Genomic DNA, 15,601 nt, shown 5'->3' on the forward strand with positions numbered 1-15,601 from the left:
GATGCACCGTGCACGAGACACCCAAGCGTCGTCGAAGGCAAGAAGCTCCCGCTGGAGGTGTGACAGCTGAAGCTCCCCCCTGCCGTTCTCACCCTGTCAGTGAGTATAGAACAAAACCAGACAATTTATTAAAGATCACGTCGTCTTTTGAGTCTATTTACATCAAGATCACACTATACTCTGCTCAGCCCTACACTGGGAGTTTAGAGGTGGGAGCTACGCCCTGTCTGGACAAACCAACCGCCTCCATTTTGTGTGACCTGATCCCGCTCCCTATGCGTGGGTATGGGCAGGACCCTGATCACGTGGCCAAAGATAGACTCGTGTGTGGTCCAACGAGCGCGTAGATTCCACCGCACTGTCAGCTTAAAGGGTTGATTGATTGATTGAATATTAGGTGTTTAATGGCGCAAAAAGCAACATAGGCCATGCTGCGCCAAAGAGATAATTAAAAGACTCTATAGTAGAAGGAAGGAATTACTATGCAATGCACTATGCAGAGGATCTATAACTGGTGCAGGTAGCCAGTTTTTTTAAGAAAATCTAAAATGTGACCAAAAGGAACTAAAGGTTCATCTCCCAGTAGGAAGACTGGATGAAATGGAAGATATCCAGAAAGTAAAGGAAAACTGGTCCGGCGTTCCTGATCAAAGAATTTGCAGTGCCATAGAATATGCAGTATAGTTAGCGATTCACCGCAACGCTCACAGACTGGGGTGTCCTCACCACAAAGAAGATGTCGATGTGTGATACGTGAATGTCCAATTCTCAAGCGACACATTAAGACTTCATGGCAACGGTCTCTATGGTGCGAACTCTCCCATAACTCCAAACGTGGTTTGATAACATGTAGCTTACTATTTATTTCTTTGTCCCAGTCTTGCTGCCAGGCATAATAAACTGCTTTTTTTCAGAACCGGTTTAAAATCTTCTTGAGGCAGCTGAACAGGTGTTTCCAGAGCATCCTTAACGGAGGCTGCTAGCATATCCGCCTTTTCATTACCTGAAATTCCCACATGGCTTGGTACCCAGCACAGCTTGATATTGTATCCCATTTGGAAAGCCAGGTTTAACTCTGCCTGTACTTGTTGCACGAGCAGATTCTTAGAATCATTGAGGGAACAGAGAGAGAGGATAGCACTCTGGGAGTCCACAAACAAAATAGCTTTCCTGATGTTGTTGCCTAATATATATTCAATAACCATGAGCACACCATAAAGTTCTGCAGTAAAAATGCTGGCAACAGAGTGAAGCCGTCGAGCTTTTACAAAGTGTTCTGAATATACAGCTGAACCGACAAAGTGTGGAGTTTTTGCACCATCAGTGAAGAATTGTGCATAGTCCTTATACTTAGCTTGCAAGGCCATAAACTCTTGCTGAAGAACTAGTGGTGCAACAGATCGCTTATTGTATTTCGCTAGCGACCAGTCACACGTATAGTGAACCGCCTTCCAAGGAGCAATGCTTCGAACTCTCGTCATCAAGCTACGCTCAGGGAGTGCAAGTTGCAGGGATGTAGACATGCATTGAATGCGGAGGCTTAAAGGCCGTACTATACTTGGCTTGTTCTCAAAAAGACGTGAAAAAGGAGATACCTGCAAGCAACGATAGGATGGGTGTTCAGGATCAGATTTGACTTTATAACTATAGCATAGGCTGAGGAACTGTCTTCGCTTTTCTAGTGGCATTTGGTGCGTCTCTGCATACAAACTCGGAACAGGCGACGTTCGGAAGGCCCCCGTGGCAAGTCGAAGCCCAAGGTGATGCACAGGATCCAGCATTTTTAAAGATGACGGTCGTGCCGAGCCATATACAACTGCACCATAATCGAGACGGGAACGAACCAGCGAGTTGTAGAGTCGCAGGAGGGATCTCCTGTCAGAACCCCAGGGCACGTGTGCAAGTACCTTGAGAACATTGGCAGATTTAAGACACTTTCGCTTCAGTTCCTTTCGATGGGGCTGAAAAGTGAGCTTCTTATCAAAAATAACACCCAAAAACTTGTGTTCATGCCTAACGGTTATGTCAGTGCCATTCATCTGCAAGCTGGAATCTAGGGACAACCCCCGACGTAATGAAAAAGGCACGCACACTGTTTTTTCTGGTGCAAACCGAAAACCATTTTTATCAGCCCACTTACTCATCCTATTTATTGCTATCTGCAATTGGCGCTCACAAATTGACAAGTTGCATGAGGAGAAAGCAATCTGGACATCGTCTACGTACAATGAATAAAAAACTGATGATGGTATAACTGCAGCGAGGCTGTTGATCTTAATTGCGAACAAGGTAACACTCAAGACACCTCCCTGTGGGACGCCGTTTTCCTGTGTAAAAACATCCAAAAGCGTGGATCCCAGGCGGACCTGAAAACAACGATCTGTCAAGAAGTCCTTTATGCAACGCAGCATGCGACCTCGAACACCGCACCTATTCAGGTCCTGAAGTATTCCGTACCGCCATGCCGTATCATAAGCTTTCTGTAAATCAAAAAAGACAGAAAGGCAATGCTGCCGGTTCACAAAAGCCTCACGAACAAAAGTCTCTAACCGGACAAGGTGATCCAAGGTTGAGCGACCTCTTCTAAAACCACACTGGTTTTTATCGAAAATTTTCTTTTGTTCTAGAATGTATACTAGCCTTCTGTTTATAAGCCGTTCATAAGTTTTTCCTAGACAACTAGTGAAAGCGATAGGCCGATAACTTGCTGGTAGGGAAGGGTCTTTGCCAGGCTTCAAGATGGCAATGATGTGTGCTTGCTTCCAGCACTGTGGAAAACAAGAAGCTGCCCATAAATGATTAAAGAAAGACAACAAATTCATCAAGGATTCAGCCGACAAGTGCCTCAGCAGTTCATAATAAATCATATCTGGGCCAGGTGCTGACTGCTTCCTTACTGCAAGGGCTATTTCAAGTTCATACATTGTGAACGGCCGGTTGTAACCAGTATCACTTCCAGAGAAATCAATTGGCTGTTTTTCTGCCGAAGACCTGAACTTTTTAAATTTAGTACTGTAATTTGAAGAACTAGAGACCTCTCGAAAATGATCAGCAAGAATGTCAGCCTGATCTTTTAGTGATGGGGATGATGAAGGAAAAAGGGGAATACTGAAGGAGTGGTAAGTACCCCGAATTTTCCGAACACGATCCCATACCTCTTTTGCAGGAACAAAACTGTTCAGAGAGGATACATATTTTACCCATGAGGTCCTCTTGGCTTGTTTCCGTGTCCAACGAGCTTTTGCTTTGCACTGTTTGAATTTAATCTTGTTCTGAACAGTCGGGTACCGCCGAAACCTTCCCCAAGCCTTATTTTGAGCTTTTATGGTGGTCGTACAGTCCTTGTTCCACTAAGGCTTGCATTTCTTGGGAATATTTCCAGAAGTTCGAGGAACTGACAGAGAAGCAGCATTTATAATTTTTTCAGTAATGTAAAGAGTCGCTTCCTCAGGAGACATAGCTAAAAAAACAGCGGGATCGACGGCTGCCTCCAGAGAAAATAAAGCCCAGTCGGCTTTATCTAATTTCCACTTGGGAGCACAAGCTCGAAGAGAAGGAAGGGATACTGAACTTTCTAAAATTACAGGAAAATGGTCACTACCAAAAGGATTTTCTAAAACCTTCCAAGAAAAACAAGGAAGTAAAGCAGGTGATGATATGGAAAGATCAATGGAAGTAAAAGTATTATGAGGTGCACTAAAAAAAGTCGGTTGTCTCTTGTTTAAAAGGCAAAGGCCAGATGACAGTAAAAAACGTTCTATGACACCACCACGGGAGTCTTGACGACCACTGCCCCACATGGGGTGGTGTGCATTAAAATCTCCTAAGATTAAAAAAGGTTGCGGGAGTTGGCCCACAAGTCCTTGCAGGTCATGTACATGCACTGGAAGGTTTGGTGGAAGGTAAAGCGAGACAATTGTAATTAGGCGGTCAAGCAGAACACGAACTGCTACTGCCTCTAAGTGGGTCGCGAGAGGGACAGGAGCACAGGCAATACCACTCTGCACAACCACAGCTACTCCACCAGAAGAGCTGTTGCAAGAAACACGGTCCTTTCTAAAAACCTGATGTCGCCGTAGTACCTGTGTATGTGTTTCATTAAGATGAGTCTCCTGTAAACAGATGACAACGGGCTGGAGCTCATCGAGAAAAAAGTTGACATCATCAATATTTCGAAAAAGACCGCGGCTGTTCCACTGCATTATACCTATATTTTTAACCATTTAAAACAAAATAAGTATAACATACAAATTCTACTAAAAAGCTATATTCCTTACGGTTTAAAATCTATTTTTACACGCGGTGCACTTTGTTTTTTTGGGGGGGTTATTCTGCCTCCGATTAGAGTCACCGGAGGCAGAGGGGGTGGACTCTGATCTTGAGAGGAGAGCCTCCTCATCAGATCTCGACCCACCCTCATCCATGGGCTCGTCTGCAGTTGCTGGCAGCTGGCCCTTGGAGGTCGACTGCTTTGGCACTTCCCGAGGCTTCCTCTGGGGAGCAGAGGTGTGGGGAGGTAGGCCCCGACCCCGAGAGGTCGAAGCAGCTGGTTGAGCAGGAGACGTCATCTCCTGTTCTGGGGTGGATGCTGGCAAGGCAGCATTCACCTTGCGGTTCGGAAACGGTGCCACTGGCGCCGCTCCCGGGGGTTTCGAGGGGAACCGTGATGGGAGATGCAGGTCGTCTGGAGACGTCTGCGTTCCCATCGAAACCATTGGCCGAGCTGGTCCCCTCCGCACGACCTCGGCATAAGTGCCTTTTGAAACAAAGGCAAAACGCTTCTTTGCCTCAGTATACGTGATGTTTTCAGTGACTTTTAATGTAACAACTTCTTTCTCGTCTTTCCACACAGGGCAAGAGCGGGAGTATGCCGGGTGGTTGCCACCACAGTTTGCGCAATGGGGCTCATTACTGCACGCATCTGCGACGTGCTCCTTGCTGGAGCACTTTGCACAGGTGTCCCTTCCCCGACAGTTCCGTGACCCATGGCCGAACCTCTGGCACTTAAAGCACCGTTGAGGGTTCGGCACATAAGGTCGGACACGGCACTGAAGGTAACCTGCTTTTACAGTCTGTGGCAGAGTGGTTGAATCGAAAGTCAAAATGATGTGTTTTGTCTTCCGTTCCACACCATCACGGCGGATAGTGATTCGTCGTGCATCTGTAACTCCTTGACTAGAGAGGCCCTCAATTATCTCTGGCTCAGGTGAGTCAAGCAAGTCATCCTCAGAAATGACTCCTTGAACACTGTTCAGTTTGCGGTGAGGACTGACGCTTACCTTGTAGTCGGAGACAAGGTTGAGTTTGAGAAGGGCATCACTCTGCTGCTTTGTGTTGACCTCGACAAGGAGATCATCAGAAGCCATCTTTTTTGCACTGTAATTGGTGCCAATAACACCTTCAAGAACTTTGGAGACCAGAAAGGGAGAAAGTTTGCCAAGTGGCTTGTCACCTTCCGAGTGCATTACAAGGAATTTCGGGAATTTCTGCAGTACGAAAGATTCTTTCATCGTGTTCAGTGCTTCGGTGCGGCCCCTTTTGGGGGGCCGATCAAAAGGTTTAAGTTTGGAACCCATATGAAGGGGGAGGGTTTTCGGAAACTGTGGTGCACCGCCCACCACCGAGCCCAACAAGGGAATAGGTAACGCTCCATAGCAAGAATGGCTTGGCTGAAGACGTTACTCTATTAGTGCCGCCCAGTTTCTATAACCAAGTGTGGTTCTAGACAAGGTGTCTGTCGCCACCCAGGGTTAGCCCTTGCCGCCAAAAGAGTTGAAAAAGGAAAGAAGAGAAATGAGAAGAGTGAAAAGAAGGAGAAGACAAGGGTGAAGGAAGGGAGGGGATAGTAGAAGTGGCGACTAGACTGAATCATCCTGGCCGGGCCTTACCAGGACTCCCGTCTATGAGAAGCGGGGGCCGAAGTGGTGTATTGCCTCGCCCGGGGGGCCCCGAAGGGTCCAAACCTACCCCGGGCTCGGCTCAACCACCAGGATGCCCTTTTCCCCAGACACGGGAAAGCCACGCACAGCCATACGTGGGCGGGCGAACCCGCATGGCTCGGGGTCCGTGGAGACGCCACTCTCCAAACACCTGCTTTCACAGGTGCCCCCTGCGGGAAGCTTAAAGGGGCCCTCCAAGAACTTTTTTACTGGTTTTTAATTTGCACTGAACCTGAGCGCACTGAACGTAGTAACTTAGTAAAACTTTTCTTTTCTCGAAATTCACTTTATTTTAAAAGTTACAGGCAAATTAAAATTACAAAAACAAGCAAAAAATAACCGCCCTCATGACGTCCTTGGTTGCTTGAGTGGCCGTGAACCAGAGGAGGGTTAGTGGGCTCATCGCAAGCGCCCACGGTTGCCGCGCTCCGCGTTGACGGCGCGAGAGGGCGCCACTAAAGCATCTTCTGGATACGCTGTATGCAGCGGGCAGCCAGAGCGGCTCTCATTGCATTTGCTGTGCGATTAAACACTAATTCGGCATGGCACTTCATTGGCCACAAACGACAGCAAACACGGGGTAAAGATCAGTTCAGAATGGGAGCTACTTTGCGCTGACATACCGCGAAACGGCCAAACCGCAAGACAAAGTTTCTCGCCGAAGGCCTTCGGACCGCTCGGAGCCGGTCGGATCCTCCTGTCCATAAGACCGCAGCGCCGCCGTGTAAATCCGGGACCTTTCCGTGTCGGCGCCTGATCCCACTACTCCTTTCTAGTATGCGCCGCCTTTTCCACCGCTTGGTGGCGGGTATGTCAATGGGTCATTTCTTGTTTCCGTACTTTATAAACTGCATTCGTTTCTTTCCTCATCTAAAATAGTGAACAAAAACTACTTTTATAAGTAATTGAAATGGTTGGCGGCACATTAATTTTGTATTTCGACTAAAAAGAAGCTTTTAGCGGCTGTGACCAGTAGTAAGCCCAGGACCAAATACGTCACATTTTGTGCGCTTCCGGTACCGCAGGTCGCCCTCGTCGGTGGAGGTGGTTTCTCCGTCGTCCGGTTAAAATATGACGCACTGATATTTAGTTAGTCTCTCCGTGCCCGCTGGCTTCCCCGAACTTCAAGAGACGTGGAAACCGCAAAAAAGGTAGACGCTTAAATATGATTGCAGGGCGGCGGAAGTGGTGTGTGTGTGTGTGTAAGCGTTGAAATATATTTTAAAACCAAGAAAATGGGAAGGGGGAGGAAGACCGGAACAGTCTAGCCACTCCTTCTAATGGGGGCCTGCCAGTCCCAGTCTGAGCAGCAAAAGAAAAGGGAAAGAGAGAGAAAAGGAAGAAAGAGAGGAAGGTTCAAACAAGACACACACTGATCAAAAGATATTAAGTGGTGTCTAATCCAGCACTGTCAGGTTTGCCACCTCAATGGCAGAAGGTCATGTTACCCGTCACAGTCACAGGCCTTGCGCCAAGCCGGGCCCGCCGCACTGGAGACTGGAAGGAACACCAAGCATTAAAGATGGTCAGCGAAGCCGGTGTCTTCCAGGAATATCAGGAGCAGCGCGAATGTTTTCGTAGCGATGCGCCTGGGACCTGGCGGGAAGAGCAGGTGCGAAAGGCTCTGCCTTGCTGCGCCTATTTGACGAAGTTCAAGGTGGAGTCTAGAACGCTGAGCGTCGAAGATTGGGCAGTCACAAAGGAGATGTTCTATATCCTCGGGAACTTGGCATGTCTGACAGTGTGGGCTGTCCACGCGTTTGATGCGGTAGAGCCAAGAAGCCGTAAAAGCTGAACGTGTTCTGAGTCGGTGAAGAAGGACTGCTTCTGGGCGGCCGAGTTTGGTGGGGACCGGTGATAGTGGGGTTCCTCCAGCTACGCCTAGGTCCGGGTGTCTTTTTTGCGTCTCACGTGCAATGAGAAGCCTGGCCTCGTTCATCTTCGGCACGTGGAGAGTGCTGTTGGTGAGTTCATGTGCCTCAGCTGCGGTTCGGTCGGCCCTTTCGTTGCCGTCGATCCCACAGTGAGATGGCAACCACTGGAATGCTATAGTCCAGCCTTTCTTTTCTAAGGATTCGACTTTGAAAGCGATGATGCGGGCAATCGGAGGTGCGTCTTCCAGATTGCTGAGGATTTGTAGTGCCGCTCTGGAATCTGTGAGCAAAGCCGCCTTCTGTGGGCTCTGAAAGCCGTGGAGGGTATCGAGAGCAAGTTCTAGTGCTTTTAATTCTGCGATGGAGGATGATGTGTGGAAGTTGAGGCGACCGGACTTGATAATGGCGAGTTCAGAGATAACTACAGCATCAGTTGAGGATTTCTTTTGATGACAGACTGAGCCTTCGGTGAAAACTTTTATCCAACCGCCGAAAAAGCTGTCGACGTGTTCTTCCGCAAGATTACGGGAAACCACATCCGAGACCAACTTTTTGCTGCGTAATTGGGGAATTTCTTCCGGTATATTCAGAAACACAGTTGTATGAGGGGGTGGTGGAGGAGGGTCGCCATACAATGTACCGACCGACTCTTTAAACTCTGCGTAGACTTTTCCTAGGCGGGAATTGGGACGTCTATCGAAGCGTTGCAAGAGGTTGGAAGTAGACCTTGTGAGGGTCTGCCGGGCGGGATGTCGTTGTGCCTGACGGAACGCTAGATTGACTATTATGTTTTGCCTAGCTTCGACCAATGTCGAAGCGGACGGGGGAATACCGAGGCAGATTCTGAGGGCTTTCCTTTGAATGATCTCCATCTTCGTGAGCTGAGCGTCCCGTACGAGTACAAGTGGGAGCGCATAGAGCAACCTGGATTGTATCAGTCCCCTATACATTTGCAGAGTCATAGATTGCGAGGTTCCCCACGTTTGTCCTCGGATCCTGCGAAGTACGTTGAGGTGCAGGGCGCACCGAGATATTGTTTTTTTCTCGGCTGGACGCCAGGAAAGGCAGTCATCAATAACCAGTCCTAGGTACATGTGGTTGCGCATCCGTGTTATGGGAGTACCGTTTACAGAGTACGTGAAAGAGGTGGCCTTAAAATTACGTGGATGGTGAGCAAGTACCGCGGTTTTAGATGGCGAGACAGTTAAACCCAGTCGAGTAATTTCCTTTGAAATACCGTCAAGAGTCAGCTGTAAACGACGTTGCATTTTAGCATGCATGGCTGTTGGTGACGTGGCCCACAGGGCCACATCATCCGCGTATATTTGAATTCTTGGAGATTGGTCATCACGGGCGAGAGTTCGGGGAAGAGCGGCCATTGCAACGTTAAAGAGAAGCAGGCTTAGTACACTTCCTGGAGGACCTTCTTGAGTTATGTGTCTGATCGTGCTGCGATCGTTTCCGATGCGAACCTTCATAGTCCGGCCAGTGAGGAAGGAATTGATAAATGCCAAAGTACGTCCCGTGACGCTAAGGACTTGAAGCTGGTTAATGACAGTAGCGTGAGGAATCGCATCAAATGCTTTGATAATATCAAGGAAAATGAGGGCGTAACCGTGATAAGCTTGTTTGGCTTCCTCCAACGCTGAGACGAGATCCTCAATAGCATCTGCCGTGCAACGTCGACGGCGGAAACCAGAGAGTTGTTCAGGGGTCGCGCCAACTGTTTCTAGTACCCAGTCTAGTCTTCTAAGTATCATGCATTCGAGAACTTTTCCAAGGCAGGAGGTGAATGAAATTGGTCGGTATGATGACAAATCTTCTACCGGTTTGCCTGGTTTGTGGATTGGTATGACTTCGGAGTTGAGCCAAGCATCCGGCAGTGCCGCCGTGCTCCAGACTGAGTTTAGCTCCTCCAGTAGTTTAGGCAGCATGATGGGGTCTATGTTGTTTAAAGCCTGGTACGTTATCCCGTCCGTCCCTGGAGTGCTTCTCCGACGGGAGGATCTTCTAAGTGCGTGCTGAAGTTCTTTAAGCGTCAAGTCGGAGTCTATGTTGGGCAGTTGATAAAGGGGGGTCACTGATGAGCTAATTTGAAAGTCTGAAGGGGGAGAGATTTGATCGGCCAAAAGCTCGGCAGTTCGTGCTAATGTAATATTTTGCGATATAGCAAACGCCGAGATCTGAAGCCGATGAACTACCTCTGATGCGAGAGCACGTGCCATCCTCCAAGCCTGTCTTGCGCCACCGGGAGGATTTACATTTTTGTCGCCACTGTTTTCCCTGAAGTCGGTTAGTATGGCAGCGGAACGCTGCGTCGATTCTCCTATAGCGCTGAATATCCTCCATTCTTCTTGTACGTAGCGAACAATTTTGGGCTTGCCGTCGGCGGGCCCTCAGCTTGAGGTAGAGGAGGTCAGGATTCGGGCGGGAGACCGGGACCTGACCAGCCTCGTGGCGTCGTATAGGGCTTGTGAAATAGCCGTTGTGAGATCGACGTTTCCTTCTGAGAGAAGGCCTTGGAGGGGCAAGCGATATTGGTCCCAATTGACGACTCTGCAGGTCCTATGTGTAGCGCTTGTAGACCTTGGGGAGGAGATAAGGATCGGAATATGATCACGACCCCAGCTGTCATGTTGAGGTTGCCATCGTGCGCTGAGTTGTGGTGTAGCGAAGCTGAGGTCCAGGACACTGTTGGAGACCCCCGGTGTGACAAATGTTGCGGTTTCATCATTCAGTGGAACAAGCCCTAGCGTGTCCACTGTGGCCTCAAGAGCAGATCCGCGCGTCGTTGTGTGCTTATCTCCCCAGGTGTGATTATGGGCGTTAACGTCTCCAAGAAATAGAACGTTTTATGAGCAGCACAGCATAATCTTCGCCATAATCGTAGGGTCCCATTTGGTTCCCGGGCGGACGTACGCAGAAACTATAGTGGTGTCGCAGTCCCCTTTACGTATCGTTACAGCGGTGAACTCAGCGACATCGTCACAAAAGTCTGTCAAATCTATTTGATGCTGATCCAGATCTCTTCGGACAAGTATCGTGGCTTTCGGCACTTCGTTCTTCGTGTTTTCAGTAACTGACAGTAGTCCCTGATAAACGACGTATGGAGAAAGTCTGAATTTGCCGTATTTTATACGAGTTTCTTGAAGGGCTAGGACGTCGTATCGGTTGGTCTCTAAATGTAGGCGTAGATCTGAGAGGCGTTGTTGTATGCCGGTAGTATTCCATCGAAGCACTGTTGGACATGCAATATTTCGGGTGCGTCTCTTTGGGTGGATGTTGGGATGTAGCATTATGCTACATTCAGCAGTGGGAACGCTGCCTGAATGAAACCGCATAGGATGTGTGCCCTCGAGGCATCAATGCCATCGAGATAAGCGCACGCCATTTCTGCTGCTAGGCTGAATAATTTTATCCAATTCGCCGTAGGTTTCTCCGGAGCATCTCGGGGTAATCTTTTTGAAGAGTCAGCCGTTGATGTTTGTTCAATATTGTTGACTCCCATTGAGTGTTCAGATTTTTGATAGATGCTCTGTTGCATGTCGACTTTTCAGTGACCGCCACTGAGCCCACGTCGCGGGCGGAGCTGCGAAACTGAGCTTGCTCCAGTAACGTCGGCTAGAACAGCGTCTCAGCTGACACTAAGTAAGCACTGAAAAGGGTGGGGCACGCGAGTGTCTTGAGACGCGGCTTTGGTCCCGCTCAGCTCGTGCGCTGGCTTTAGCAGTGCTTTCGTTTCCCCAGTCTCAGCTGAGACGCTATTTCTAGCAAGTCGGCCCTGACTGCTTATCATTAGTTGCAGCGGGCAAGAGTCTTGGTTGGTGTAAAGCGCAAAGTGGAAGCCCTTGGAGTCGTTGCATTATTACACCTACACCGTTAAAGTTGATCGTCTAACATCATTCTTATTTCAATAACTGAAATAAATAGTAATCCAAAAAAAGAGGACCTGGGGAGGGTTTCGCTCCTGTACAACACTTTTGATAGCGCACTTCATGGTAAAGGGGTTTATTAGACCCTTTTCCTGAGCCTCAGATTTGAGCCATGATGACCAGCTGTATGTTGCCTTACCATGAAGACCAGTCACTGCGGTTTGCACATAACTCCCTCCGTAAGTTGTCTACGAGTAGAGTAACGTTAAAACTGAAAATCTCAAATCCCTGCACGATGGCGAACAAAACAGAACCGGTGCGGTTGGAAAACTAAAATCTTAAAAAAAGCCTGTTTGTTTATCTTAAAGTGAAGAAAACAAAATTCCCCTATGTCGTCGCTATCATATGTAGTTCAACATTTGCACCTTTCGTGGTGTCGGAACATGGCGGGCAGCATGGCTTATTTATGGACGCTTTACACACGCGCCAAATTACAGCCGCCATTGCTGACCTTCTCTTGTCTTACCGAGATGCCGAGCAACTGAAACGGTAGTTGACGATCCTCTACAAAGGCCGATGCTTTAGAAAGGGACACAGTTGAATCTAATGTGGCAATAACCGGGCCTGCTATGGTAATGATGAAGTGAAATAAACGAAATAAGAGGAAACAAAAACTGAAGGTCAGTTATGGCGGCGTCCATGCACAGCTGCTGCAAAGCGTCTATAGGCACTAGATATTTTCGAGAACTTGCTCGTGGCCCTTGTGACGCGCTTCTCGTTGTTGATTTTTTTGTTTTTGTTTTTGTTTTCGCACGACTATACTCTGTTTCACCTTTTGTTGTACCGCACAGAAGGATAGGAGCGCGAGCTCATGGCGTTGGCAGCTGCTCTTAATTCACGAGAACTTGTGCCCGCGAGATGTGCCCCAGACGAAGGAGCTCACGCTTGTAGCCTTTCCCGCGGCACATCATAAGGTGAAAGAGATTATAACTGATTCACTGCAAGAACGAAGAAGAAGCGCGAGGAAATGTTTGAGACCAGTGAGTCAGTGAAAAGACGTTTATTGACACTGGTGAATGGAGGAGTCAACTTATTGGCAGGTTTAGAGATAGCTGGTTAGGCGGGACATTGGCGATTTACATAACTCCGGTAGAGCTGTGGTCCCGCCGTGGGGGAACGACCCCCTTATATGTGCATGTAAGGGGGCCGGACAGGACTGCGACGCGCTTGTCCCACTCTCCCTCAGGTCGACACCAGGCTTCGAAGGAGGTGGGGCGGAGTTGTTGGTCTAGCGCGTCCAGGGCTTTCGTTCTCTCCTCATCGAAGTTTGGGCAGTCCAACACGAGGTGATGCTCGTCGCACACTACGTCGCAATTTGTGCAGTAGATGCAGCCCTTGGCGTAGGTTTCCTTTTCTCGTCGCAGCTTTCTTGATAACAGGCTTTAGTCGTGGTCTATTGCAATCGAAGCGCCGTCAACGGTGTTCTTCCTCTCGCGGGCCGCCCGCTCCCATCGCTGGGTGCGGGCCGGCGTTTGAGACGAGAAGTTCAGGAAAAGTGGCGCTGATTCTGTCCCTGACGCAGAGGACTTGAGAAGAGAATCCTCTGCGTCAGGGACAGAATCAGTGCCACTTTTCCTGAACTTCTCAACCTCGAATTTCAGCCACCTTTCAAAAGATGGCACAAGTGCGCGCCGTCTGCTACAACATCAGTCTTTTTTTTTTATTATTTAAGACAAGAAAACGGTTTAAAAAAATACAATCATAGAATGTGATTTTAAATACAAAAAGAAAGTTATAATTAAAAAATCGTTGCTTAAATAGCTGTCCTCTTCTCTGAAACCGGTTGCTTGCGTACAGAGTCAAGCTTGAAAATAGTCCCACGATTTAAATTTGTTTTAAACAAATCTCAATAAAAATAAAACAAAACCAGCCTTACAGGGAACCAGCCCCGTTCCTCTAGCATACAATTTTTAAAAAAATTAGATCCGATGCCAGTACGATATTTGAGAAAACCAGGAACGCGTTAAAGGAATCCTTTGAAATTTTATTGCAATCAAGTGGTGCTTACAAAAAAAACTGCTGGAGTTGCACTTCTAATATTTTTTATGCCGAGTTCTTATGTTCCCCAGCAGCATTCCCTTAAATGTCGTAGCTGCGTTATGACGTGAAACTGAGCTCCGACACTTCAGGATAACATAAAAAAGGCTTTTTTAATAAATATTAAAAAAGATGAGTGCGCTAATTAGAAAAAAAACACGCATTCACGGAACTAGACAAATCTCTCCTCTATTCAATAAAAAAAAAAAAAAGAACGCGTCTTGGATGCATTACAAGTCTACAAACTTGGAATGCATAGAGTTATGTCTGTGAAAATATCAAAACTTGCACTTTTTGTTTTCTTATTGTACGTTAAGTTTTGAAAAATGCTTATCACATTCTACATTAAAAAAAGTGATGATGAACTGGCAGTTTATTTGCAAAGAGAACAAAATACGTGGCACGCACACAGACGTGACATTTTCACCGAAAAAAAAAAGAGCGTTAGCACAGCTGCCACCGGTAATATGGTTGGGGCCGTTGGACCGCCGGTTTAAAAGAAGAGAGTTATAAACTTAGCAGCGTCCCGGGAACGGGGAAAATGGCCTAGCGTTTTAACGGCGAGCAAACTTCCTGGACCACTCGTTACCACGTGAGGCAGCGTTTTAAATATTTAAACGCACGTACAAAGCTCACGATCTGCCCCAGTATTCGCGACTCCAGCGACCTATAGGGGGCGCCACTACCAAACAAACATGGCGGCTAAGTCCAGGTCGCGTCGGCTCGGCAGGGCCGCCTGAACGGGTGGCGCATTCAGTTTAACAGATTTTCTTTTGTTTAATGCCAAATTTTATAGGTATCTAAACTGAGACGGTTAAGTGTAGCCGATGCACATAAACTTACAAAGCATAGTTTTGTTTTCCCGGTGTTTTTTGTTCTTTTCATGTCAAACTTTCGTTTCAGAGATTTTGTTCAAAGCCGCGAAAATATGGGCTCTGGAGAGACGGTAATAGACTTTAATCAGTTTTGATCATCTAAGCAAAGCAGTGATAACTACAGAATTGTTCCACCGAGAGCAATTTTCAGCTAACTCGTAGGCCTCGACCTTGCGACTTCTCTTTCTACAAAATCGAGCTTTTGTGCGGTCAACAACACAGGCTGCAGGAAAATTACGAAAATTAAGCGAGCGCTTCTTGAGCCAAGGAGCATTTTAACCCGCTGGCGCCCCACTACGCAGCTGATACTCTTATTTCAGTTCTGGTTTTAGTAGCAATCGAGAAGTCATTTTGACGAGCGGGTTATGTATTATATTACATACCAGGTCACACAAAAGCGATTTTAGTATATTCTTTGGGTTGAAATATGAGCTTAGTTGACTAGCTATTAGGTGAACTGCTGAATAATATTTGACAGACAGAGAGATACTACTTAAACTTAGCCAATTGGTTCTAGCCGGTAGCATTGAGACGAATGCGAAAAAACTGAAGAGAGTCTACACCGGAGATTCACGCAGAACCTTTCTGGCATTGAACTTGACTTCGAATCCTAAACGAAAAAAATGAGTATTTTTTTGTGACCGGTCAACCTGAGCAATGTAGACGTATATTGCTGATGGCTTCGACGGGGTATAATATAAATATTGGGGGCGCGATAGATCATAATGCCGTGACAGCTTCTAACATTGCGAGACGCGTCCCCCACCTTTTGAAAGCAGATAATTTCCCTCATTAATCATATGCAGCGAGCAGGTTTTCCTGAATCAAGTAATTGTCAAATCAGCCCAAATCCTTCAGTGTGGTTCAGAGGCTTTTTCGGCGAAAAGCAGCCAAGATGAATAGCTATCGCACTGACCGGCGTGAGTGGCTCAAACTTGAAGCTA

The sequence above is a fragment of the Ixodes scapularis genome, unplaced genomic scaffold (assembly GCF_016920785.2).
Source record: "Ixodes scapularis isolate PalLabHiFi unplaced genomic scaffold, ASM1692078v2 PGA_scaffold0__279_contigs__length_252992795, whole genome shotgun sequence".
NCBI classification, from domain to species: Eukaryota; Metazoa; Arthropoda; class Arachnida; order Ixodida; family Ixodidae; genus Ixodes; species Ixodes scapularis.